Source organism: Pelodiscus sinensis, chromosome 3 (genome assembly GCF_052426305.1).
Source record: "Pelodiscus sinensis isolate ZL-2025 chromosome 3, ASM5242630v1, whole genome shotgun sequence".
NCBI classification, from domain to species: domain Eukaryota; kingdom Metazoa; phylum Chordata; order Testudines; family Trionychidae; genus Pelodiscus; species Pelodiscus sinensis.
Window position 1 is genome coordinate 194118766 of NC_143054.1, and position 27451 is coordinate 194146216.

Sequence of the window (27451 nt, forward strand, 5' to 3'; positions counted from 1 at the left end):
GTAAGGCTCAGTCTTATAAAAAGCTACTTTTGATATGGATATTTGGCTCCAACCCACACTGATGACTATTTTAAAGTAACCACTGCCGTCCAGGACACAGAGACGTTGGTGTCTTTGAACACTCCTCTAAAGTAGGTTTAAAGTTATCGGGCCAGCCCCTCCGCTGGTGTAAATCGGTACAGCTCCATTGACTTTGTCAATCTTCCCTGGTTTACAACAGCTGGGTGCTGGCTGCTACATTGCAAGATGTCACTGCTTTCAAATTCTATCACAGTGGCTTGAGCAAAATTGTTTTGAAAGCAAGCTTGCCAATCCAGATTTAGGTTCTAATGAAACGGCACTGTAATTATTTCATGATGCATCCATGCTCCATTTTGTTTTCATTTCGCTGGGCTTCTGTTTATCTTATCTCCTGCCAGACAGAGGGAGAATACCACATGTTACACAAAGAATTTCCCAGTGCAGCAAAACTTTTCATCCAGATGCAGAGTGGTTTTGTGTCAGAGTTTGGCATCTTCATTTTCAGAGGCATTGCGTTTTATCTGGGACAATGCTTAAACAGTTCATACAAATGGCAGGTGATCAACGGTCAGTGTGGTATCACTGAATTTGCACGTAGATACCTGTACCATTGGGCAGAGAAGATTTGTTCTTCACAACTGGCCCTTGAGGTGGGCACAGATTCACTTTGCAAGCCTAGATTCCAAATTGCTTGGTCAGGATATGCTTGGGCATTCATAATATTATATGGTTTGCTATATTAATAGTATCTATGGATCCCAATGAAGACCGTGGCCCTATTGTACTAGGCACTGTACCTAATGAAACACTCTTATCTACGCTGAAGAGTGTATGATCTAAATAGATAAGACAAACCATTGGGAGAAAGGGTCTATTATTATTATTATTCCCAGTTTAGAGTGGGGAATTGAAGCAAAAGAGAATAGGTCCAGATTGTTAAAGATTTTTGGACACCTCGCTGCAATCAATTTCAATAGGGATTAGGTACCTAAATGACTTTAAAAATCTCATCCTAAATGACTTGCCCAAGATCTCACCGAAGTTCCCAAACCCGAATCCCCTCCCATTCCCAGTTGGATGCATTCATGGCAGCTCCTTGCCCGCTAATGAACAACATTGCGGATGCGCATTTGAGATGACCTCAAAATGCCACAAAGGTCCATCAACCATGTGGAGGGCACGCAGGGAACCCAACAGCTACAAATCCGAGCTGGGCTGGTGCCAGAATCGTCCCTCCATGTACTCTTCCTCAGGGCCACCAGCGGTTCTGACAAAGATGGATCAGAAATGCTCCTGGCTTGTGTTGTGCCAAACAAAATATGATTGTTGTGGTTTTGCAAGGCAGCAATCACCACTTGGGGGGCCGTTTCTATTTTAAATGGAATAATTAAGCCAAAGGCTTCATCCTTCTCAAACTTGTTTTAAGGGTTGGCTACCATGGCAACGGCAGAGCTCCCGGGAGGCCTGGCTTGGCCAGTTCTGATCTGCATATTGAATCCCTCTCCTGGGGAAGTGGAGGCATAGGGAATATTTCTGTCTGGGGAGCTGGCAGCCCTGCAAAGAGGTTTTGGGGGTGGGGAGGGGCAAGAGGAATTGTTTGGTTTGGGGAAGAGCAGAAAAGATTTGGAGGAGACTTGCTGAAGGGAGTAAAATTGCCTTATTGATTGAGCAGCAGGGGGAAATGAATTGATTTGTTGGTTGTATTTGGGGTGAGGCGAATTAATTGACTTATTTAACTGGACTGAGATCAGCTTTGCATTACTGAGATGTCCGGAATTGTAGTTTCACATCCAAGCCGCATGGATCCAGGCTTTCAAGTGATATGAACTTTGTGGCTACGTCTACACTGGCCCCTTTTCCGAAAGGGGCATGCTAATTTTAAACTTCGGAATAGGGAAATCCGCGGGGGATTTAAATATCCCCCGCGGGATTTAAATAAAGACATCCGCCGCTTTTTTCCGGCTTGGGGAAAAGCCAGAAAAAAGCGTCTAGACTGGCCCGATCCTCCGGAATAAAGCCCTATTCCGGAGGATCTCTTATTCCCTATTCCGAAGTTTAAAATTAGCATGCCCCTTTCGGAAAAGGGGCCAGTGTAGACGTAGCCTGTGTGTGGGGGGGAGGGGAGGTTTTTGAAGGAGGCCTCATTTGCATGTCATAGACTCTAAGGGCAACTATTTTATGCAGAAGATCTGCACATGAGCGTGTGGTTATGTGCCTACACTTTTCATTCTCAAGGACCATGATGGTGAGCAGAAATCAAGTTGCTTCAGATCCTTCCTCATTGGCAGCCTGGCTCCTTGGCTTACTAGGAGATGTCTCTCTTGCAAAATTGTGGCATGTTGGAAACAAGGGAATTGAATTAGTAACACACCTGATTTGGGTTATTAGCCTCTTGAGCCCAAATGAGCTCCAGTCCAGCCTGAGCAACCCCTGCCTATAGTGAGCCCTGTGCCTACTGCAGACAGGGAACTGCTGCAGCCCCCCATCTGTTAACTGGTTAACTTTTCACATCCTCGGCCCTCACCCCATCCCGCTGTTATCCATTGATAGTAAGCCGTTGCTTACTTTCAGAATAGCATTAATGCAATTGAATGGTTCCCATATAGAGCATTCTTTGTCAGAGATTTGCAACCTGGGGGGCCCATGTTGAAAACCCTCATTCACTCTGAGACACTGTAGAAGTGTAACCCCCTATGCTATGTCTACATTGCCCAGTCTTGCACAATAACATATGCAAATGAGGTGTGGCAATGAATATCGCTGCACCTCATTTGCATACTTAATGAGCCGCCATTTTGTGCAAGGGGCTTTTGTGCAAGAAGGCGCAGTCTATTCATCGCTGTGCTTTGTTAGCATATGTTCATGCACAAGACTGGGCAATGTAGACGTAGCTCTACTGTGGTTCACTGTCCCATATAATAGCACTTAGACAACTTATAGCCAGAGGTGAGAACAAGGGAGTGCTACAGCCTAAGCTGAGAATGAGTTGGCTTTATAGATCAAGCTGTAGCGGCTCCTATGCTAAGTTCTAGTGGTCCCAGGTTCAAATCTGCTATGTGGCTGTGACAGGCACAGGCTACAAAGGCACAAGAAAGTGTGAAGAATTTAAATTTTTATCTGGCCTTGTTTAGAATAGCAATAACAGCATTAGTTTGGAAAAAAGAAGATTAAGGGGGGGACATGATAGCGGTTTTCAAATATCTAAAAGGGTGTCACAAGGAGGAAGGAGAAAATTTGTTCCTCTTGGTTTCTGAGGACAGGACAAGGAGTAATGGGCTTAAAGTGCAGCAGGGGAGGTTTAGATTGGACATTAGGAAAAAATTCCTAACTGTCAGGGTGGTCAAATATTGGAATAAATTGCCAAGGGAGGTGGTGGAATCTCCCTCTCTGGAGATATTTAAGAACAGGTTAGATAGACATCTGTCAGGGATGGTGTAGACGGAGCTTGGTCCTGCCTTGAGGGCAGGGGGCTGGACTCGATGACCTCTCGAGGTCCCTTCCAGTCCTATTATTCTATGATTCTATGATCATGCTAACTGTGGGCAGAGCTAATCTTCCCCTTTATTTTCCCGAGTATGTCTATAGAACATTCATATTACATGATTTTTCTTACTCTAACTGGATTTTTTGGAAGCCTACCTGTTATGCTCATAGGTCATAGAGGATTAAGAAGGGTTCTGAGTCTCCCCCCCCCCCATTTTGTACAGTCTGTGAAATAAACAATTCACTGAGCTTGTTCAGTGGTACAGAATGCATGTTTACATTCACTTTTGTGTCGGGGGGTGTCATGCATGCATAATTCTGGGGAAGAAAAACAAAAGGCACAGTTTATAGTGATAGCCAGACTGGATCAAACCCCGGGTCTATACAGCGGTGTGTTCTGCTTCTGACAGTGGTCAGGCCAGATGCTTTGGATGATGGGTTCAGAACTCTTCAATGGGCAGATGTGAGGTAGTCTACCTCCATCCTCGCCCATTAGGGCTTATCCTGACCTCTAATAGTCATGAAGCATGAGGGATATGTATTGTGCTTTTATTAGCTATCACCATCTGTGGACAAGTCTTGTGCCTACTGTAGCTGGTTACAGAAATCCAATATGGAGAACAAAAACCCAGCCTTCCTAATGCGGGAAAAGTCTGACTTCCACATGATCTGAGCTGAAACTGACATCTGAGCTTTGATGAATTTCAAAACTGAATCACATACCCCAACTTTCTCCTGAATAAACCATCCAGCATCTTTCAGGTCTGGGATAGGCTGGTCTTTGTGGGAGTGTACTTGGCTCTGGGTAGCTCTTCCGTCACGTGGTTAGTGGCAGCAAAGCGGGTTGAGTTCAGTATTGCTAGGTGACCTCTTGACAAATAAATAAACTGGTGTGAGTTCCTGCCCGGAACCGTGGGAATGCTAAATGTCCCCCTCCCTGGGGGCCCTTAAGAGTCAGCATGTCCCCACTCACAAGCAATTCTTTTGCATCTGCATCTCTTTGTTTATTCATATTCAGTTTGTGATTCCCTATCGCCCGCTGATACTTTTCAGCATTACAGACATTCTTCTCCCCAGCTGGTGGCTCTAGAAACATGGTGGGAATGGGCGAGCTCACCACACATTAGCCAGGCTGGCACTTATCTGCGGGGTGGCTGGAGGAAGGGGGCATGGCCATACGAGCACAGAGCTTAGGGCAGCAATGGGAAACTTAGGCTAGTGAGTGGGCTGCATGAGTGGCTCTCCTTCATCTCAGAGGGCTGCCAGATTGTTGTAACCAGGACTGTCTCCTGGGACAGGGTAGTTTTGCTCACCGCACTTGCGCACCTAGCACTTGCGGGGTGTGCCGATGGAACCGTAGCAGCACTTTGCTTGGATGCAGAGGGAGCGCACGGCTCTCACAGTCAATAATGTGCAATAGGACGCATCTCACTTCACCCGCTGTGGCTTTATGTGCATGTCACTTTAGTGATACTGGTAGGAAAAAACCAACACGGATGGAAACCAGTGGCAACCCTGCGCTTGGGCAACAGTAAACAAAATGGCTCATGGACCACACACAGAACCCCAATGGGCCATAGGTTTCCCAACTGCTGGCGGAAGGGAACTCTGCTGATGGGTGAGAATGTCCCATGTTGGCATGGTCCCTTTTCAGAACAGCTCCACTTACCAGTGGGGAATAATGGCTGTGAAGCAATGTTGTTTGAAAGACAGGAACACTGCCCGCATAGGTACAGGGATAGATCCTGCAACTCCGGTTTAGGCAATAAGCCTTTACCCATTGGCACTGGTAAGTAAGAACTACTTGAATGGGTGATGGTTGCTGGGTTGGACCTGCTTTAGATCACCATTCTGATAGGTCACGTTATGAACATGTCACCTCAGGTCTCTGGTTTTTTGTGGCTGAGATTTTCAAAAACAACCAGTGGTCTGATGGCTTACCTTGAGCCCCCTGAAAGTGGCCTGCACTTTCTGAAGATGCATCGAGTTGGAGACCCTAAAATTGAGGCATCCAAAACAGTTTAGTTCCTTTTGAAAAGCTTGGAGTAGTTGTGGCTCATTTTGACCCGCTTTGCATTTTTCTAATGCTAGGAATGCCAAAACTGTGCTGCAGTGAAATGTAACCGTGTTAAAATAATAACGCCTGTGAGTTTCTAAATGCTGTTCATGCTGCCAAAAGGAGGGTAAGCTAACCCCCAGAATGTGCTTTGAAACACTTCCAGTGTCTTAGTATGTAACCACTGGGTGAAAATGTAGCGATCAATATGGTAAGTGTATAAACTACACTATAAAACCTGCTTTCCTGACATTCAACACCCAATGGACATCAAAAGCTAAGTAGCGGACATTTCCAGCCCACTCAATTAGCCTCATTAGCACCGGCAGTACAAATGACAGGTACTTTCCCCCTCCTTTTTCTGTTATATATTGAGAGAGTCCCTCTTTTCTCTCCACTCTGTTCATCTGAGGAAGTGGGGTTTGCCCACGAAAGCTCATGATACTAAATATCCTTTTTTGTTTGTCACTAAGGTCATGTCTGCACTGCAGCATTATTTCGCAATAACTAACGTTGTCCTCCCCCAGGAGTAGTTGTTCAGACATGCAGGCACACTCTCAGAATGCACACAATCTCACATACACACAATCCTCCCTCCCACAATCACTCTCACACTTCCCCAGCGCACTTCCTTGCCTGCCCCCAACACCCATACACATTTCCAGTCACATCCTCTCCCCAACTTCAGTTGAAATATGGCTGGCTATCAAGTAGGAGGCTTATGGGATTGATAAACCCGCCTGCTGGGACACAGTCCCTGCCACGTGCTGCATTGCAAGCCCTTCCTAAAGCTCTGTGCAGCCAGTTGCTGCATGGGACAGCTACCCACAGTGCTCCACTCTCTGTGATGATGCATGTGCTGTTAGTGTGGGTGTGCTCTGCAGATCCAAGGAGCATGGTGTGGACATGCAACAACGGTTTAATTAAAGCAGCAATGACGTCCCTAGCCTCTGTTTTTCAGACAAGGGATGGATGATTCGGTGATTCCTATTCTGTTCATTCCCTCCAGGGCTCCTGCACTGGCTGCTGCTAGAAGACAGGATATGGACTCTAGAGGGATCTTGGTCTGACCCAGTGTGGCCATTTTCTATGACAGCCATCACTTTTGTCTAAGTCTTGCTTTGTTTTTTGTGTGGGGGCGGGGCTCATTGAAATCCGGCATAAAGCGTGTGAATGAAAATGCATGAAAAAGGTGAACTGGCCCCTGCAGGTCCAAACTACTGAGACCTGCATGTCTCCCATGTCTGATCCCAAATGGCACATAGCCCCTGGAACCATCATTCACCCTTATTAGGATCAGGCCTCTGGTGATAATATATTGGGTTCAATGCTTGGCTGGTGTAAACCTGTTTAGCTGTATTGACTTTATTGTCACACTGCTGAATTACAGCAGTTGAAGATCTGGTCTGTTAGAGTATTTCTCTTGCCATTTCAGTAGATAGAATAAGGAAGACTCTCCCCTATCTATTAACTCAGTATAAAGTTGACTAAATTGGAGGGAGGGATAGCTCAGTGGTTTGAGCATTGGCCTGCTAAACCCAGGATTGTGAGTTTAATCGTTGTAAAGGCCATTTGGAGCAAAAATTCATCAGGGATGGTATTTGGTCCTGCTGTGAAGGCAGGGGATTGGTCTCAATGACCTTTCAAAGTCCCTTCCAGCTCTAGGAGATAGGCAATCTCCATTAATTTAATTTATGAATAATTCTGGATTCTGTTAGCACGGTTCTAAGAGGATAATCCCCTACCAGTGTTCCCTGAAAACTGTGTGTTTGGGCAGCCACCCAGCAGAGATTCAGGTGCTTCCCAGCTGATTAGCAGAGCACCCACACCTGGCAGCATGTTTCTATTGGTGGTGCACATCTGCACATGCCTCAGTGCACATACCAAAATTTATTCTGCACCTGGATGAAAAAAATTAGAGGGAACATTGATCCCCACCTCGACCATAGAGGGCAAACATGTATGACAAAGGATGGGAGATTTTACATTTCAGGATCCAGACTTTAAGACAAGCTTAAAGGAGTCTTATTAAAAGTGTTTTGCAATTCCTGTGGCTCCCCGTGACAGCACCTAACTGGTTAAGAAAAGAGCATTACAGAATAAAGCTGTTTCTCTTTCCTGCGCAACAAATCGTTCGAGTGTCTGGTGTTTGACTTAGAAAGGAAACCTGCAGCAGTCATGTCCACTGAAATAAGCCGACCAAAATTTGAGCTGCCAGCATGTCTGTCCGTTACGTCAAGGCATCCCAACCTTTAAAGCATAGCAAGGTAATATTTTTTCCCTGTAAATCCCAGGGTAAATATTAGGCAGGCAGCATTTCTGCTTTGCGCATTAAAAGCCCAACCAAACTTAAAAAGCCTGCAAGTGCACTTTGGGGATTTTGGAAAGTGTCGTTTGGCTATGAGCTAAGCCCAGAAGCTACCATTGTACAGGCGGGAAAGGCGGTTGGCCTCATTCATGACTTCACAGCTCCAGCAAATATCAGCTGATGAATATTTATGTTGTCCCTGGCAAAGAACCCGAAAGGCAAATGGGGTGTATGTGGGAGAGCTGAAGTTAGGGAAAAGATAGTTGGCGCTCGGTGGGATTTCTTTCCCAGTGCGTTCCATGCTTGAGCAGTAGCTGCTGAATGAAATCATTATGTGCCGAGACCCTGCTCAGGAAAACAAAGTTTGTCAAGACTCTGTTCATTAGCACTCGTACTGTGTTTGAACCTTGTACGTTTGCTGGGCCCTGAAAGGGGAAACCCTCTTCCTTAAATCAAATGCTCTATATCTGGAGTCACCTTTTAAAATTATTAGTATTAATTGCAAATTGTTTTTCATCAAGAGCTTAAATGGCTCAATGAAAGAGTGAAATAGAATTATATTCCTCAGGAAAGGAACAGAATATTCTACTGTGTGTGTGTGGGGGGGGGGAACCCTTTTTTAAAAAAAAAAATTGTTTTTTCTTTTTTGATATATTAATGCTAACTCCAACCATACACATGGAAGTGGGGAAACTATTAGCAATAGCAGAGAAAGGCCATTTGCCGCTGTGCAATATTCCTCTATATAGAGGGCTGTGGTAGAATGAAAATGATGATTCCTGTTCTTTTGTGTTACCGCAGCGCCTAGAGGTCCCAACCAAGATGGGGCCTCCCAGTGCTCAGTCTCTGCCCTGAAGAGCTTGCAGTTTACACAGCCAAGACTAACAAAGGGCAGGAGGGGAAGCAAGAGCTGACATGCCTGGCCTTAGGTCAAAAAGAAGAGGTGGGAGCAGAGGGGAAAGTAAGTTGGTGCGCCCCAGTGCGGTGCGCCAGTGCGAAAATGGCCGGCTGCGGGGGGGGGCAGGGCCTTCATCCCGTCCTCCTCTCCATCGTAAAGCTGAGGCTGGCAGCTGGACCACAGGTGTGCAGGCTGGTCAGGATCCTCACTCCTGCACCGTGACATACCCCATCTCTGTGCACTCAGTCCTCCACACTCCATCCCACACTTACATTTCTTATAGGTACTGTTGTGTCGCACCCCTCCTGCTCTCTGCCCTGAGCCGGAGGCCAGTACCTGTAAGAAATTGAAGTTACTTTCACTCCTGGCTGGGAGTAGAAGCTTTTGACCACACTCTCTCTCAAATGAGGGGCCACCTCAAAGGCCTTGGGATGTTTAACTGCCGAGGGCGGCGCTTGTCCTGTGTCAGGAAGTGGAGAAAGGCGGGCCCGGCATCCCAGAGGATAAAGAAAACCTCTGAACCCAGCTAGCCTTGCCCTGCTTTACCTGCAGCCAATGCCAGGCCAGTAGGGAGGAAAAAAGGAAGGCGCCTGGCTCAGTTTGGGGCTGACTTAGAAGGAGGTAGGAGCCCAGTTCTGCCTGGCTGCTCAGCAGCCACAGGAGCAAGGAAGCATTCCCCCATCCCTCCTTGGGAAAGGGGGGAACCTACTTGAAGCCCCAACTAATGGGAATCTGGCCTTTTCGGGCCCCAAACTTTGACTAATCAGTGGTTCAGAGTTCCTGTATACAGGAGCACAGGGGACAAAGGGCCAATGCCCCTTTTTTCCCACTTGCTTACTCAGTGACCTAGCCACTAGGATACACAGCCCCCAAGGACCTGGCCACATCCTGTTTATCTGATAATTACACCGCACTTGTAAATAAGAGCTTGGTCTCGCTTGCCATTGCTTCTGTGGTAGCCTTTCCACACGGGAGGATTCACACTGAGTGATACTGTGCTACAGGAATGAGTAAGGGTTTGGGGGACCCCGTGTTTAAAGCAGTAAATTATTTTTACCCTCTGGGTATCAAAGATTTCATAATCTGAATGCAATGTGACTTTTTTGCTTGTGGATGGGAACCCAGTCTCCTTTCTACTTGGGCTGTGTTAAGTGGGCAAAGGAAACCCACATGGAGAAAATTAAAATGACCAGGAAACAATCTGGAAAACAAAAATCACATTTTCTTTGTATTCCTTGGATGGCTCATTTGAAAAAACAAAAGTACGTGTACAAGCCCCGGCACATCCACCCGGCAGGTGCTGTAAATATACTGGGTTGTGTGCATCTCCTATGACACAGGCAATCTGCTCTTTTCTTAGTTTTGGAGCCATTTCCCCAGTTTGCTGAAGTCTTGCTCTCTGTTAGACTGCTTACCTTTCCATGCCATGTCATGGATTAACTCCAAGAAGCAACTTTCAATAAAGTTCATGACCATGACCAAACTTTCCCAGTGAAGCAAGCCCAGCGAAGTAATAGCTTGAAGCAAAGACTGGCCAGAGGCCAGCTAAGACTTTCTAAAATGACTAGTTTTTGGGTGGCCAATTTCAGACACCTTCAACGGGTCTGAGAAGGAAGTCCTGGTGAAAGCCCTTAATAGATGATTTTATTAACTCTCTTGGTGGACAGTTCCTTTCTCATAGATGGGTTACACAGAACTAGGTAGGTTTCTTTTGACATGTGAAAATTATTTGTACAGTGTTAAAAAAAAAAAAAAAGGTTAGCCATAAAGTGTTAAAAATATTCTTCCAGTTGTTTTTTTTAAGCAGAGATGTCAATCTGATGAATTTATAGTAGCCAGCAGATGGTGCTGTGATACATCAAGTGAGCTGGGGGAAATGTACCCTTATGTAATACGCTACTAATTCTAACCTGACGAGCGGCATGACTGTATTCTCAGGAAAGGCTGGGTAATTACTAACAGAACAGTAGTGAAGTTCAGAGCCCCACATCCTCATACAATAGAAATTGTAGTGCACGGCGTGCTGTCTAAACTGTTTTCTTTTCCCAAACCAGGGACGTTGCCAAGTTATGGAGGCTGTCAATGAAGGGAGGAGGTTTTTCATGTGCTTCTGCCTCGGATACCATTTGATTTGGCCTTTCTTTGCCGAACAACAAAACAAAGGTTGCTGGGGAGACCAGGACGAGAGGGTGGGAAGGTGTGTTTCTCTTGTCCAAGCACCATAACAAAGTTGTTGTGCTTGTGAGTCAAGGAAATCCAGCCGCTGTCTTGTCTATTTCGTTAGCAGCCAGCTAGAGCGTGGTCCTTGTATGGCAGAGCGGGGCAAGATGCGGCCCGGGGGCCGGACAACATGTGGCCTCTTTCTATTTATATCCTGCTGCCCATGCCACTGAATTTCCAGGCGGCGGCTCCGACAGCAGGATCCTATTTAAATGGCTCCCGGTCACAGTGCTTTCTCGGCAGGGGCTGGAGCTGCGAGCCCTTTAAATAGCTGCAGCAACCCCAGGCAGCACAGTAGCGGTGGGGCCGGGAGCCGGGTGCCTTTTGCTGTGTTTTTACCTCAAACACTCTGGCCCCAGAGAACTCTGGGGGGAGACTAGTCCCCAGCCCCGCCCCTTCTGCCTAGGCTCCACCCCTTCTGGAGGTGGAGCCAGCTTGTGACCAGTAACAAAACTCATTAAGCGGCCCTGCTGTGAAAATGAATGGCCCTCCCCCCATTGTACTGCTGTCTTCTGCTTACTTTTGCCTCCTCCCACCCCCATCCTGAAGGAGGGGATCTGTCTGTTTTTATTTGCCAGCTTTGGGCTAGGCATGAGCCTAGAGAGGATGGCGTGTCGCTGACGGGGGCACCTGAGACTGCCAGCCCTCTGGCCTCCCTTCAAGGTAAGAGTGTGAACCCCGCCACTCCCCGTGGCTCCCGCCTGTTGCTTCGTCTCCTTCCCCAGATGAGTACTCAGTCTATGCTGCCTCCTTGACCCCTTCCACTCAGTCCCCGTTCCCACTCTCCATCTCATGTAGTTCTGCCCCTTCCACCTGTTCCTCATTCCTTCACTCCTGATTCCCCTATTTCTCCTCCAATGATAGCAGCTCACCGGTACCCTACAGGGCCCATTTTTGTGGCCCTCTCTCCTAGACGCTGTCACCCTCTTCTACCGTCTTCCTTCCTTTTGGTCCCTTCATGAGCATCGCTTGTGTCACACACCTCTTCTCAGTCTACCTGCTGCTTCCTGACAGCTGCTTCTCCCCCCCCCCCAATTCATGACCCTCCTCCCTTCCAAACGGTTGCTCCTTTCTGTCTGCTTTCCTGGATTAGCCGCACCCTCCCTTTTCATTCCAGCTCAGTTCTGCCAGACCCTCTCAGCTGCCAGTTGCAGTGACCCTAAATTAGCCCTGTGGCTCATCAGTCTACCACAGGCTGGAAATTAGGCCTTGTCCAATGTGTGCATGTATGAATATCCAAACCCCATGTCTCTCTGGGGGACGAAATGTTAAATAAATAACACAGTCATGGACTGCTGTGTATGAGTCCACGTAAAACCATGTTTTCCGAGCTTCAGGGATAAAGGAAAAGCTCACTGAAATGTGGAGGTGTTAATCCATGCAGGACTGGACCCAAAGCATAATTGCCCCAAATGGAAACTTGTCACTCTCTTGCAAAGTCATGCCTGTTTGCCAGCCAGCCCTGGCACCTTGCGAGCTGACAATGTGCTGTAACGGGAAGAGGCTGGGAAGTTGTTAACTAAAAAATAAGGATAGCAGTGAGACTGGTGTGAAATATGCATGGCAAGGAACATAAACTACGTGGAGCAGCTGGTTTTGTTATCCCGCGAAGCTGTAAAGTTGAAAAATGAGTTGAAAAGCAAGAGAAGTGCACCGATTCCCATCCCGCCCTGCTTTCTGGCACTGGGGGCATGGAGTCAATTTAACTGTTTTTTTTTTTTTTTTTTTAAAGTTTAATAGCTCAGTAGTGGAAAGGAAGGGAGACACCACATTATGAACTCAAAGCTTCTTTCTCCATGCCTTGATACCTCGTCGCAATGTGGCAAGCTAAGGGCAGACTTCAGGCCTTTCAGATTAATGTCTTTTTGTTGATACAAGGAAGACCCTGCCAGTTGTTTCAGTGTAGACTTTGAGTACATCTACACTGCAAGCTTATTTCTTCTGGAATAGCTTATTTCGAAATAGAGCGTCCACACTACAGAGAAGCCTCCAAATTAGTCCAAGGCAGGCTCCCCTAATGTGGACGCACTACCTTGATTGAGAGCCCCAGGTGGCACTGGGGAGGAATAATTTAATGGCCCTAGTGAGGAGCTATTTTGAGATAACAGCAATGAAGCGTCCACACGCACCCTCTTCCAAAAGAGCTTTTTCGGAAGAGGCGTTATTCCTCGTGGAATGGGGTTTACAAGCATTGGAAAAAGCCCTCCGTTATTTCAGTTTTCTTTTGCATTGGCCTCTGTCGGCAGACAGGCTACTGGGCTAGATGGAACATTAGTTTGACCCAGGTTGGCCGTTCTTCTGTTCCTCTGAGAGATTTGGAGTGCTCCAGCATTGAGCAATTGCCAATAATGACTCAAGCATCAGTTGGAAAAGAGGAGAGAGGGCCCTTCAATGTATAAAGCACGTTTTTTCTTTGGCGACGGGCCAGATCCCCAACTGGTGATGTATACGGGAGTAGCTCCATTGGAGCTGGGATGATTGCCACAAGTTGAACATCTGGTCCCCCAGACAGGCCCAAAGACATACCTAGGACTTTTTGCAATGATGCACTGCACTGGAGTGAAAAAGAAAACGAGTTTCAGATCACCCCTCGGCTTCGAACGCCGGCGACTCCTTTTCAGATACACAGTAGAGTCTGATCTTTCTGTCCAGGGGGTCATTGAATAATGGAGGAGGGGATTGGTAAGTTGAAGTGTTTAGCATGAAATTCCATCTAGGAAGGAACCCGTTGGTTCCCTTTGAAAGCAAAGAGGGCAATGTGTCTGCCAAGATGAGTTATGCATTGTAATGAGAAAAAATGATGGATGGGCAAATGCCAATACTTGTGACTAACCCAGTGTGTGATTCAAAGTGTTAGTAATGCTGACGTGATATTCTCTGTCGAAGGGAACACACTAAAGCAGCTGGAAACCCTGTGTGACATGGATCCAAATTGCACCCTCAACTACACGAGCGTTGTCTGAATGAGTTCCACTGAAACCACGTGACCTCAGACTTGCATCCAAAAAAACCGAGGCTGAAATTTGGGCCATAACCTTGCTGCACAGAAACTGGATGTGTTTAACAGATTTATTCCTTCGACAGACATATATTTTAAAGGGCTCTTTTGTATTATTCTGTGTGTGCTTTGATTCAGTGCACAGAAAATGTATGTTATTATTTTAACAGATCTACTCCAATGCGGGATCAGCTTTTCCCTGTGCATGGTTTGTACAGAACACAATATGTGTGTTTTGCAGCTGGCTTTCATTGGGTAAGGTGACTGGGACTAAGTGAGTTTGCTGGTACTATGCTGGATGCGTATTGATTTGTTGTAGAACTATTATATTTGTCACTGATCATATCAAAGAGAGATTGTAAATATAGTATAATGAGCATACGTTAAAGAAAAAAATAACTTTTTACGCTAGGGTCTTCATGCAGCACATACCAGGGACTAAGTATAATAATGAGCCACAGTTATATATCATGTTGATTATCATTGCACCTGGCAGCCTGATACATGGATAAAAACTTCATTGTGCTAGGTCCTGTAGAAACAGTATTACTGGTTGAATCTCTCTAGTCCAGAACTCTCTGCTCCAGCGTGTTTTTAGTTAGCCAGATGTCCACTTATTATGGGTGCGGCCAAATTTCCTGCAGTCCCATAAAGTTTGCTTACAGCCACCCAGTTCTAATGCTCAGTATTCTGTGCTGTTATTTATCTCTAATTTGACCCTCAGGGTGCATCTACACAGCAGGGCTGAATTTGAAATAAGCTACGCAAATTGAACTACGTCAATTGCGTAGCTTATTTCGAAATTTGGAACGTCTTCACAGCACTGACTTCGAAATAGAACATTCTTACTCCAACTTCTCTTACTCCTTGTATGATGAGGTTTCCATGAGTCAGAGTAAGAAGTCATAATTTCAAAATAGCTGCCTGCTAGTTATTTCGAAATAATGTTGCTGTGTAGACAAACCCTAAATGTCCTGTAACAGTTCAGTAAGCAGCTGAAGTGTTGGTAATACTGCTAGACAATATTGACATTCCACAGTTCAGCAAATTCTCTGGTTAGGTCCTGAGGGTGCCGGAGTAGAGAGTTTTAATATGTACTGCCATACAAATAATTTGCATCATGTATCTCAAAATATCCCAAACCATGACCCAGCCTATAGAAGCACACACTTGAGTACAGGTTGACTCTTTCTAGTCCAGCACTCTCAGGACTTGACTGATGCTGAACCCAGAGACTTTGCCAAACCACGGGAAGTCAATTTGTCTAGCAGCATTACCAACACTTCCACTGCTGACTGGGCTCTTAGAAGACACTTACGGGTAAATTAGAGCTAAATGGCAGCACAGGACGCAATGCCAGGACTAGTGACTGTAAACAAACTTTAGGAGACTGCAGGAAACTTGGCCACACCCACGATAAGCAGATACCCGGCTAATTAAAATCATTCCAGACCATGGATGTTGCCAGACCAGGGAGTTTCAACCTGTACCTTGTTGAGTCAAGGCTACAGTGAATAACAGCTGTGGTTACTTAGGAACCCAAAAAACAGCAAGGAATTGTGGTGAATATTGAGTAAGCAGATCATTTTAATGACATCAGGGCAGACAACTATTATAGAAGGTAATATTAGGGTTGGAGCAAGTTCTCGGAAGTGATCATCTCTTTTTCACTTGACCAGTATAATTTCACTCTTTCCTAAATTCAGCTCCAGCCTTTTATTCTTCATTCCTTGATGATTTCAGCCTCACCTCTGGGAGATGATTTTGTTCAGAGCTGAGGTGAAGCTGATGTACAGTTAGCTGTCACTTGGAAGTATCAGATGTGTCAAACCTTGCAGTTTCTAGGGCTTTGAATCAGAGAGGGGGAGAGGCTGGATTTGTGTAACATTCCCCAAATAAGACGGTGATAATTTTGAGGCTGGAGGATGGAAGCTGAGCAAAGAATGTAAGAGTTTTGAGACTTTGCAATCTGGTGACATTTCACATCAACAGAAGAGTTCAAAGTTCTCCATGGAATTCTGAATTTTTTTTTCCGGATTTTCTTTTGTTTCAGGAGATTTGGAATATTTTGTTTTTATTTTGACTTTTAAAATGTCATCTTCTCTGATGTATAATATAAATCCCAAACAGACGATTGGAAGGTTCGATTCAAAAAATGTCAGAACAGGACGTTTTATCCTGGTTGGAATGATTGTCCCTACCGTGACCCCTTTCCCTGGCTTCCTTCCCAAACTAAGTGCTGGTGAAATCAGCGAAACATCACAAAGCATGCCAGAGTTGATGGACTAGGGTTACGTTGAAATTTCTCTGACTGGCTCTACGGAGGAATGGGTGCCCATCATGGCTCTTGTTGCAGTGTCACCCCACTGACCATTGCCACATAGATGATTGGAAGAGCCCTCAGGAGGTCATCGAGTCCAGCCCCCGGCCCAAAGCAGGACCAACCCCAACTCAATCAACCCAGCCAGAGCTTTGTCAACTGGGACTTAAAAACCTCTAGGGATGGAGATTCCACCACCTCCGTAGGGAACCCATCCAAGTGCTTCCCCGCCCTCCTAGGGAAATAGTTTTCCCTAATAGCCAACCTAGACCTCCCCCACTGCAACTTGAGACCACTGCTCCTCGTTCTGCCATCTGGCACCACTGAGAACAGTCTCTCTCCATCCTCTTTGGAACCTCCCTTCAGGTAGTTAAAGGCCACTATCAAATCCCCCCTCACTCTTCCGTAGACTAAATTAGCCCAAATCCCTCAGCTTCTCCTCATAAATCATGCGCTTCAGTGCCCTTATCGTTTTTGTTGCCCTCTGCTGGACTTCCTCCATCTTTGTCTATCGAGAGGGAGAAACCTTTCATTCCATTGCCCACTGTATTAAGTGCTGTGGAGAGGCCCAACATCATGAAGGGGGCTGTGTCTGGCCCTTTCAGTGCCAAAAATGAGAGGTCATCGACTAGAACCATCTCTGTTGCGGATTCCACCCAGGAGTGCGCACGTGCGCGCGCGCGCGCGCACACACACACACACACACACACACACATATATATATATATATATATATATATATATATATATATATATATATATATATATATATATATATATAAATATATATATATAGGGGAACTCTTGATAGGCTTCTTTGGGCATGCCTACATTACAAAAATCCCCGCAGCAGCAATTCTCAGGTCTGGGTCAAGCGTCTCAGGCCTAGGAGGCTTCATGGGACAGAGTGAAAATCCTGCTTGGGAAGGAACCTGGGCCGAAGCCTTATCTCCGTTAGTTTGTGTTTCAGTCCCTTTTTAATGAACTTGCTGGGCTTTGGTCATGACAGCGAGCGGTCCCCCTGCGTTTGGAATTGTGGGCTCTCTCTAACAATACCCTATTAATCTGGCACAATGACTGCGGATATTTTACGAATTAAACGGTAGCCGTGGAAAATGCCTCCTGCAACATGAACAGTTTCTTCAAATCAAACTCCAAATGGCAGTTTTAACAAATACCTCTACCTATGCAGAGAGAGGAATAAATACAGAAGCATACTGTGGCATAGCGGGGGTGCTGTCTGCTCTGTATCCCGGGATCCCCCTGTGCTGTGATACGTGATTCCCACTGACTCACCCACACGGTGTGATGTAGTGTCAGTACCTTGATGATTGCCAGGCTTGAGTTGTGCGCTGTCCGGTCAGACGAGTTGGGGCAAGCGAGGGAACTAGGGAAGTGAGTGTTCGGGGGAAGGGTCAGTCTTGGGCTGGAACCATGAGGGAGAGAGACTAAGGTTGCTGGGGCTGAGGATTATGGGTGATGGGCCCCTAACCCAAGGAGTCTGAAACATCCTGGTCCCGAATCCTGTAATCACACTACATCTATGCTGTGCTGTATCCTGTAGGGGCAATAAACCCTCTCTATTCTACTGCTGGCGGCATCTGTTCTTGCTGCTACGGGGTTGCAGGATCGGGGGTACCCCGACTGCGTCATCAGACATACGTCCATAGAGAACATAGGGTAAGTCAATACAGAAACCTTCTCTGCTCTTCCGCTACCTCACCTCAAGACAAAGACAGGTGAATCTTGCACCTGGCCTTCAATTTAATAGCCTTGGATGGCTGACTGGTGGGAGGCAAACGTTGCCTTCCTTTGAAAATATCCAGCCGCCAGCAACCGCATAGTCAAACCTAGGGGCTGTAAACTCGAGCACCGCAGCTGGCTTTAATTTTCAGGGCAGGATGTGGGGAAGGAAGTGGTGTTTCAGGTAGCTGGGACCCACGCCATGTCTTCTGTGAGAAGCTGTCACACTGCCCAAGTGGCAGGGGATTGCAGAGCAAAACTGGGACTCTGGAGAGGCCACAACTGCATCTTCTTGGCCAAGGGGATGGCTGCCTTACTGCAGAGCTTTTCAGGATGTGGGCTAAAGGGGAAGTGGGAAATATATATTAATAGGAGTCAAAGCAAATCAAAGGTGAGTCCACCTGTGAGTCGGTAGCCTGTATTAAAGGGAAGTTGCTATAATTTGTGATTATATTTATTTGCACTCACCCCAAAGTCAGACTCAAGATGCAACACATGTAGATGACAATCCTGTGGGGAATGTTGTTGGGTTTTTTTTTTGTTTATTTAAGTGTCATTTCCTTCAAATATGTTGTGCTGTGTTTTGCAATACGAAAGCAACGTTTGCTGTAACTGATGCTTGTGGGATGCATATAACATGTCCGATAGATAGTAAATAATTGATTAATAGGAAGAGTTTTCATTTGTATAGCTTTTTTTCTTTATAAATGTATCTAATATCTCTTGTAGCCAGCAAAACCTCCGAGCACTGTGGTCTCCTGAGACTGGGACCAGATTAGAAGACTCTTCATGCATAACCAGGCCGTTCGTTTTCACATTTTCTTTCAGTTTTGATTTGAGTTGTGAGGTAAAAAAATCAGAATTTCAAAATGTTATTCAGTTGAAAGGGCTTTGTGAAACCATCGCTATCCCAAAGATTCAGAAGGGAGAGCCATACTTGAAATAAAATGATCTCGAGTTTGCTCCAAAAGTGCATGAACCTGAGCAGAATTTTTTCAGGACAAACCTGATCTGAGTTTTTTGAGTTCGCCCTGAAACTGCAAACCAGGCCCATTTAGTGTGGTTTGGGGTTTCATTGCAAACATTGTGCACAGCTCTTAGTCAGGGCCAATCCGGACATAAATGGGAGACCTTCAAGGGAAAACTGAGGTGCCGTAGGAAGTGGTGTTGGTGACTCAGTAGGTGGTGCACTTCCTTATGAGTCAGTGTGGAACAAGTATTCTTGTGTGGGGTTAGGAGGTCTGGTCTCATGGATGTACTCTCTTTTGGATGACACATGAATTCCAAGCTCATACTCAAGGCCTTGTGGACTCTGCAGCAAGGTGACCTGATTTCAGCAGCCGATTGGGAATTCAGGGACATTGAGGAATTGACATTTTTTAATGGCTGGGTGTAATTTGTTACAATAGCACCCATGGTTCCCAGGGGGTCTCAAGGTCCTTTTGTACCTGGCACTGTCCAAACATCTAATGAGAGGCAGTTCCTGCCTCAAAGACTTTACAATCAAAATAGACAAATGAAATATTCTTTTCCTGTTAAACAGATGGGGATCTGAGACTCAGAGAGATGGAGTGACTTGCCCAAGTGTGACGGTGCGTTGGGGTTCTCCCGCCTCCTGCACCCCCGTAATGGCACGAACAGACTCCACCAGCCAGTAGAATAGAGGGAGTTTATTGCCTCTCCAGGATACAGCACAGCACAGATGTCATCTGGTTACAGGGCAGGCCTAGGATGCCTCAGCCCCCCTTGATATGGGGGAGTCTGGCTCCTAAATCCCAGCCTGTTTCCTAGGCTGCTTCCTCCATGATACCAGTCAGAGACTAAAACTCTCCTCTAGCCCTGCCCCCCAGCCAGGGATGGCATTCCACCTTCCTTTGTTTCTCTCCTTGGGGGGTAGCTGATCAGACAGGTTGAGAGACCCTTTTTTGCATAATGACTCATCCCCTGTCCTGCTGGGCCATGGTACAGACAGCAGCCAGTGGGGGTTACCACAGCCCCAGCATAGAAACCAGCAAGGTACCCATACTACGTCACACCAAGACGATATGCAAAGTGCATGGGAGAGCATGAAACCCGATCTCCACTGACCTATCGCAATACCTTAATAATAATGCTACCTTCCCACTCCATAAACAAACATACATGATGCAGGCAGCACAGTAGCCCATGTGTTTTGTAGTTTGATTTGCTCCGTTTCTTTTATAGTGTCCTCAAATGTCCAGCTTACTTCAGATGTTTGTATTGATCACACCTTCTGCCAGGCAGTTGTGGGAGGGGGATGTTCAATGTTCTGGCAGGTGGGTTGCACACAGAAGGCATGTTCATCCCCTGAGAAGATGTGGGAAGCAGTTTTTAGATTGTGGGATGAGCGTTGGTGCGGACAGGGTCAGCCAGGGAGCAGTCAACAATGTTGACATTTTCACTGAGGGCTTGGCTGCATTGTTAACACTCCTTGGACGTGAATGGGAGCCGTTCTCATATCTCCAAGAACTACTGACTTCAGGCTGTCTGCTGACGGAAGATGATAACCATATATCCCATGTGCAACCCTCTTCAAGCAATGGAGGTGTCTGACAAATGAATTGTAGGTGGAAAGAGCCATGTTTTCTTGCAACAAAATGATCAGGCACCATAAAAGACTCTGGTCTCCCTAAGTGAATTAAATAAACCAGGTTTTCCAAACCTGGGAAAACAGGAATTTCATCCTCTGTGAGTCTCAGGCTCCCAATATGGATTGGGAGAAGGGTTTGCATTGGTCCTTCAAACCCCAGCACCGAGCTTTCCTGCTTGAGCTGGAGGAGAAACTGTTAGTTTTGAGTCTAAGTCACTAGAGGGGGATGTAACACACATTTGCTGTTGGGATTGCCCAGGCATTTATTAAGCAGCAGTGTGTAGCTAACCCGGAATTCCGGGTTCTATTCATGGCTCTGGAAGGGGCATGGTTGCTTGTAAGCTACCCCATTCATACTGAAAGGCAGGGTAGCCAACTAAATGAGTTAGGCCTTTTGTATTGGAGACCCAAGTTTCCATCTCAGCTTTGCTGCAAATGTCCTTATGCAACTTTTTTAAATGTGGAGAATACTCTGTGACTATCTGCTGGGGGAGGGTGTGGGGGATTTGTGCATTAGTAAGGGCTGTGAGGGTCACAGTGAAATAAGCAGAAATTGGCAGAGGTGAGAACAGATCTCTCAGTTCCCCGGCTCAGAACTCAGGGCATCGTCACTCAGTGTTCTGAGATCTTCAGATGGAAGGCACTCTAGTCACGTGGCATATTATGTTGGGTTAGCTGCTCCTGTCCCGCCTCATCTAGAGTGATTAACCACTCTTGGCAAGAGTCAAAATATTCCAGAAGGGGTGTGGCAAAGTTACAGCTGTGCCCAGTGGGTCTTGTTCTACTAGTGGATAATAGCCTCACAGACTTGCTGTGGTCCTATACACGACCCCTTTCTCTTTACAGGAGGCAGGGTCCACAGTTTAGTGAGCCATACTCATCACAAGCTAGTCTATGGTTTTGGGATGAAAACCCCCTGATAGTCCTGGTCTCCCTTCTTGGGACAGGCTCTGTGTTGGTGGGGAGAAGGTTTGAGGGGATCCTGGGCCCACCCACTGCTCTGGGTTCCGGCCCAGGGACCCTAAAGTAGCAGCAGCAGTCAAGGTTGTTTTTCCTTCTGGCATGGCAACTTTTTCTCTGGGCCACTTCCCCAAACAACCCCTCCAAAATGTCTCCCTCTGGCACCTGTTAACCAGCTCTCAGCTCACACTCAGCTTTTTCTTGTTCCTCTCTTTCTCCATCTGGTCCATCACTCTTTGTCTTCCCCCTCTCCTTAGTTAGGGGAGGCCTTTTAAAGCAACTCCACTGGCTGTAATTGGCCACAGGTGTTGAGTGACTTGCCTGAGGGAGCAATCTAGTTAATTAGCCCCAGGTGTTTTCCTGTCTTCATTTTATTGCAGCAGTCTCTAGTAGTTTACTCTGGGAAGAGAAAACAACTTATCCAGTGCCCTGTATACCTGCCTTCCGCCGTAATGTGCCACGCTGCTAGCTTAGGTCTGTCACGGGCTATTCAAGATAAGTATGGGCAGCATATTCTAGCCAGTTCATTTGTAAATGAGGCATCATATGAATATGACATTGATAGTGATGATGGGCGAGCACTTGTTGCCAAGTATGATCATCTTCAATGGGAGTTCAGGACCCTCGGCTGATAAGGCCGATCCTTGAACTACAAGTTTTATTACTGTGAGGACAGATGTTTCCAGGTACACCAGGAGGCTGTTGACCATGACTAGAAGCCAGTCTCTCTCTTCTCCTGTGCCTCTTCTCCTCCTCAGCCTATCAGCAGACAAATTCAAAATGCAGGGAGCCATCGCATAGGACTGGTCTCCATTTTGGGTGATTCTGAGTGAGTGTCTCCCAAGTGTCAATGTTGCACTTCTTTAAGTTATCCTTTAGCAAGGCCTTAGAATCCTTCTGTTGTCCTCCCACATTACGGTATCCTTCTTTCAGCTGAGAAAACAGGACCTGTTTTGGGAGGAGATGGTCTGGCATCCGAACAACGTGACCAGTTCAGCGAAGTTGCTGACGTATGATCATCATCTCAATACTGACGGACTTTTCTTCTTCCAGGACACTGATGTTAGTGCACCTGTCTTCCCATTTGATCTTCAAGATTGTGTGGAGGGCAACATTGGTGATACCTCTCAAGGGCTTTCAAGTGATGTCTGTAGCCAAGCTGGCCTTACCATGAGGCGAACTGAGGTGGCCGCCTCAGGTGCCATACTGTGTGGGGGGAGGGGTGCCACTAGGACCCAGAGTGTAGAAAATTGTGTCTGCTGCTGGTGCATATGTATTCTCTCTGCTCTAGATGCACAGAGATGGTGAAGTGCCGTGCAGGAGGAAGGAGGGCACAAGAGACATAACAGGCAGGCAGGAGAAAAGGGGACATGGGGGTGTCATTTGAGCTCCCCTCCTCAGGTGCCAAAATGTTGTGGGCCGGCCCTGGTCTGTAGGTTGTCCAGGTTTCATACATAGTGTTGAGAGAATGATGGCTTGATAGACAAGATGTTTGGTGTCTGTTCAAATATCATGATCTTCAAAAACCCTGTGCCGTAAACGAGCAAAGGCTGCACTGGCACAGCTCAGACGATGTTGGATTTCTACATCGATATCTGCTCTTGATGACAGATAACTTCTGAAGTAGAGAAAATGATCGACGGTCTCCAGTGCCTCTCCATTGATTTTAAAAGATGGGGCGCATTGTACCTCATTTGGAGAGGGCTGATGGAGCACTTTGATTTTCTTGATGTTGAGAGTGAGACCAAGACGTACATAAGCATCAGCAAACACATTCAAGAGAGCCTGAAGATCTTTCTCAGAGTGGGCAAAAACTGCATTGTCATCAGCATACTGAAGTTCCATGATAGATGTGGTGGAAATCTTACTCTGAGTTTTCAGCTTTCTAGCCATTCTGACGATGATTTCAATGCCAGCGGGGAGGTTCCCAGCAATTAAGTGGAAAATGGCTGCAATAAAGACTTCAGAGATGGTTGCACTGATGATACAGTCCTGTTTGACTCCTTTTTGTACTTTGAAAGGTACAAAGGAGCCAGTGCTGGGAGCCTGTGCTGCTCTGAACAGTCGCTTTTATGTTGTCATGAAGCAACTTTAGGACACTGATGTATTTATCAGGACATCCAATCTTCGAAAGTACCATCCAAAGGGCACAGCAATTCACTAAGTCAAAGGCTTTAGTTAGATCAATAAAAGCCATGTAGAGTGGTCAGTTTTGCTCCCAACTTCTCTTGCAATTGCTGTGCAATGAAGATCATATCATATCCTATGATTTCTGAACACAAGGACTAGTTGGCTGTTAGTACTGCAAGCCCCACAGACATTCCAAAGTAGGGAGGGCAGGGACGGAGCCAAAGACTGGTCCCTCACGTCACACTAGCTGACAGACTGAAACTGACTCTGGGGAAGAGTGTGGAAAACACACAACCAGATCTGGCTAGAAAAGGGGATTTATTCATGTCGAGAAAATTGATTAAAAAAAAAAAGAACATATCTGCAGATTGGATTTTTGTTTATTTGATGAAAAGGCGACATGCTCTGTGGACAGTAGCCACTATCCAGACAAATGTTCGATTTTATCCAAAATCCATTTTTTTTTTGCAGAAAAACAGTTCTGACCGTCCATTTTCTATCAATCCTTTAAGCAACACATTCAAAAGGGCCACTTCCGAATATACTTCCCTAAGTGACAGTGGAAAGAGTCTGCCTATATCCTTTTCAGGCAGTGCCTTCTGGAACGATCACTGGAAGTCTCTTCTTGCACTTTCCTTACATGTGGTCTGACTGATTATAAAAGCCAGAATACTGCCCTGAGTTTCCCTGTAAAACAAACAAGATATATTCCAAGAGTCCTCACATGGCAGAGGAATGCCAACAAAACCACCGTATTTGCAATAATAACTTTCCTGTTATGTATAATAACGACAGTAATATGATGCATTATGTTGAGCTATGCTATACAGCCGCTATAACTGTTAGTATCCACAATAAACAAAGAGCTAGTGTCTGTGCAGAGAAGGAGGCCAATTCATAACAAAGTTGCATGCACCACTAACATAGAGGTTTTGTGCACTTTACTATGGGGTAGGTTGGACATAGCATGTGGGATTTTGAGCCCACGGAAATTCGATCAGTTCCACCAAACTTCCAGCAGAACCTGGTTTTCAATTTTGTTCCGATAAAGACATGGTTTCTTTAAGAGTAACTGGTAATAGGCAGCTTGAATGATTATCTTGTTGTTCTACTATCCTCTGAGATTATAGTAGATGACACAGTCTATAGGGGTATGGGAGGCTATGCAGGAGGTGTATTCAGTAAAGATACTAGAAAGCAATGCAAGACAGGAAAAATGTCTTACATGTGGCTGGTATGCAGGCGTGGAGCAGAGATACCAAAAGATGAGAGACATGAAGGCCTGGAGAGAAATGGTCCTGCATGGTCTAGGAAGAACTACAAATCTGAGGGAAGAAGACTTCCAGGTATTCTGAAGAGCCTGGCTATTGTTAAACATATTGGAGACTACCTCAAACATATACCTCTGATCTTGTTGTTTCTTTTTCCACAGACACCTATGGGCCAGAATGGATCTCTGACCTGAACAGAAAGGAGTTATCATTAAAGAGTTGCACTTTCGTAGCATGATTACATTTTCACATGCACTTCAAAAAAGACCACTCATTAGAAGTCAACTTTACCATGTATTACATATCCACCTATCACACAAACGCAACCTTAACCACACCCACCCACGCTGTCGGTGAGTGCCAGCAGAAGCCAGAACACTCCTGCCATACACAATATGTTATCTCCACAGGCCTATAGTCTCAACCACGTTGGGCTGCTTTAATACTGGGACATCTGATCACTGTACCTCTAAGGCTTTGTCTACATTGCAGGGTTTTTATGCAAGAAGCCTTTTGTGGAAGAGTTCTTGCACAACAGTGTGTCCAGACCTCAAGGCGCATCACAAAAGTGATGGGCTTTTGCACAAGAGAGCATCCACACTGCATGGACACTCTTGCACAAGAAAGTGCCAGGTTTGAGATTAGATCCCATCTCTTTACCAGTTACAAACAACATCTTAGGTCACTAACATTCAAGACCTTGGAATGTGGCACGTTGCCACCATACAACCAACTGTATAGGTGTTTTTTGTTGTGGTGTGCCATGCCACCTTGCACAAAATAGAATGGTTTAACACAAGGTATTCATTGCTTTTCTAATGGAAAACCAGTGTCATTGCTATTAAAATGCTGCATGTCATGACTTTTTTTTTTCCTTTCTGAGCGTGTGTTTGCATTTGCTGCACTTAGAACTTTTGCATTTTGTTCAGGTTGGGGTTTTTTGCATTGAGAAAGGCAGGTCTGTTTCAATTTTAGGCCATGACAAGCTGCTCGTCTGATACGTGAGTAACACTTTCTTATTGTGCTGTCATTTTTAGGGTCAGTTTTATGTTCCTTACAACTACAGTTACAGGAGTCAACAAATCGGATTTGAGCAGTGTCCACTACAGATCCAATACCAGTCTGTAGGAACATTATTTTACTCTTCAAATCAATAAATAACACAATGTCCAACATAAAAAAAATGCTACTGGTTTAGATCAAAGCTGCTCTGGTTTGATCCTTAGGCCCTTTGCAGGGGAAGACTTTGGAAATTCAGATCCTGATCTGGATTTTGCTGCTAAGGCCCATTCACACTGATGTTCTTTATTTCAATGTGTCAGTAAGGAAATGAATGCGGAAAACTACAAAACCGTGTAAGGGATTTAGATACTTAATTCCTATTTAAATAAATGAAGTTGGGTGTCCAGATCCTGTAGGCAGCTTTGAAATTCTCTGACAAAATCTTTTGATTTATCTGTTTGACTCTTTGCTTTTGCCCTGATGGAATTAAAGCAGCAAACTTATGGCAAAGTTGATTTGTTACTAGTTTTAACAATTTTACATTATGGTTTCAGAAATTAAATCAAGCCAAATTTACTCAAGGAATTCAGCTCACCTACTAACCTAATTATTTTCTCTCCTGCTTGAGTAATAATAAGATGTTCTGTGTTCTAATTGTAAAGGCTGGGCAAAATTAAATTAATACATTTTGTCTCTGTGGATTCAGGCTAATATTTGGAATTATCTCTATTAAGTCAAAGGATCACATAGTCTGCCCCAGGGCTGCACACAGCTGTTCTTTTAAATTAATTATGAGCCAGGACTTCTATGCAAAAGTGCTTAAGAAACACTTATTGGGACAAAGCCAGTTTTATTTAATAGGCAACAGGTTTAAAACAAACAAAAATAAGTTTTTATTCACTCAGTACACAGTCAACCTGTGGAACTCCATGCCAGAGGATGTGGTGAAGACTAGGACTTTAACAGGGTTCAAATAAGAGCTAGATGGAGGTTGGGTCCATCAATGGCTATTAGCCAGGATGGGTAGGAATGGTGTCTCTAGGATCTATTTGTCTAGAAATGGGTGACAGGAGAGGGATCACGTAAGGATTACCTGTTGTGTTCCCTCCCTCTGGGGCATCTGGTGTTGGCCACTGTTCACAGACAGGATACTGGGCTAGATGGACCTTTGGTCTGACCCAGTATGGCTGTTCTTATTTTTTTGTTAGTGAAAATCAATTGCACATACACCATTGTTCACCCCTTGTGATTTTTTCCCTTCCATGTGTTCCTAGGTCAATTGCTTTCATTCTTAATTTTTCCACTCTCATGGTCTTATTCTGACCTCACACTGGTTTTACACTACTGTGATTCCATTGATCTCTGTGGAGTCACTGCTGATTTATACTGGTGGAAGAAAGGTAGGAATAAGACTCATCAAAGGGCCATAA

General features: G+C 45.6%; 1 long non-coding RNA gene across 2 annotated transcripts; it reads left to right on the forward strand.

Moving 5' to 3' along the window:
- The first annotated feature begins 3382 nt into the window (after positions 1-3382).
- On the forward strand, positions 3383-27057 carry LOC149525202 (uncharacterized). Of its 2 annotated transcripts, XR_016349297.1 has the most exons (6): positions 3383-8829; positions 10821-10963; positions 11565-11649; positions 13873-14239; positions 24991-25094; positions 25181-27056. It is a non-coding gene; the product is annotated as an uncharacterized LOC149525202 (long non-coding RNA). The 2 variants fall into 2 exon arrangements; XR_016349296.1 differs by having other exon boundaries at positions 3383-10963; positions 25181-27057.
- The last annotated feature ends 394 nt before the right edge of the window (positions 27058-27451 follow it).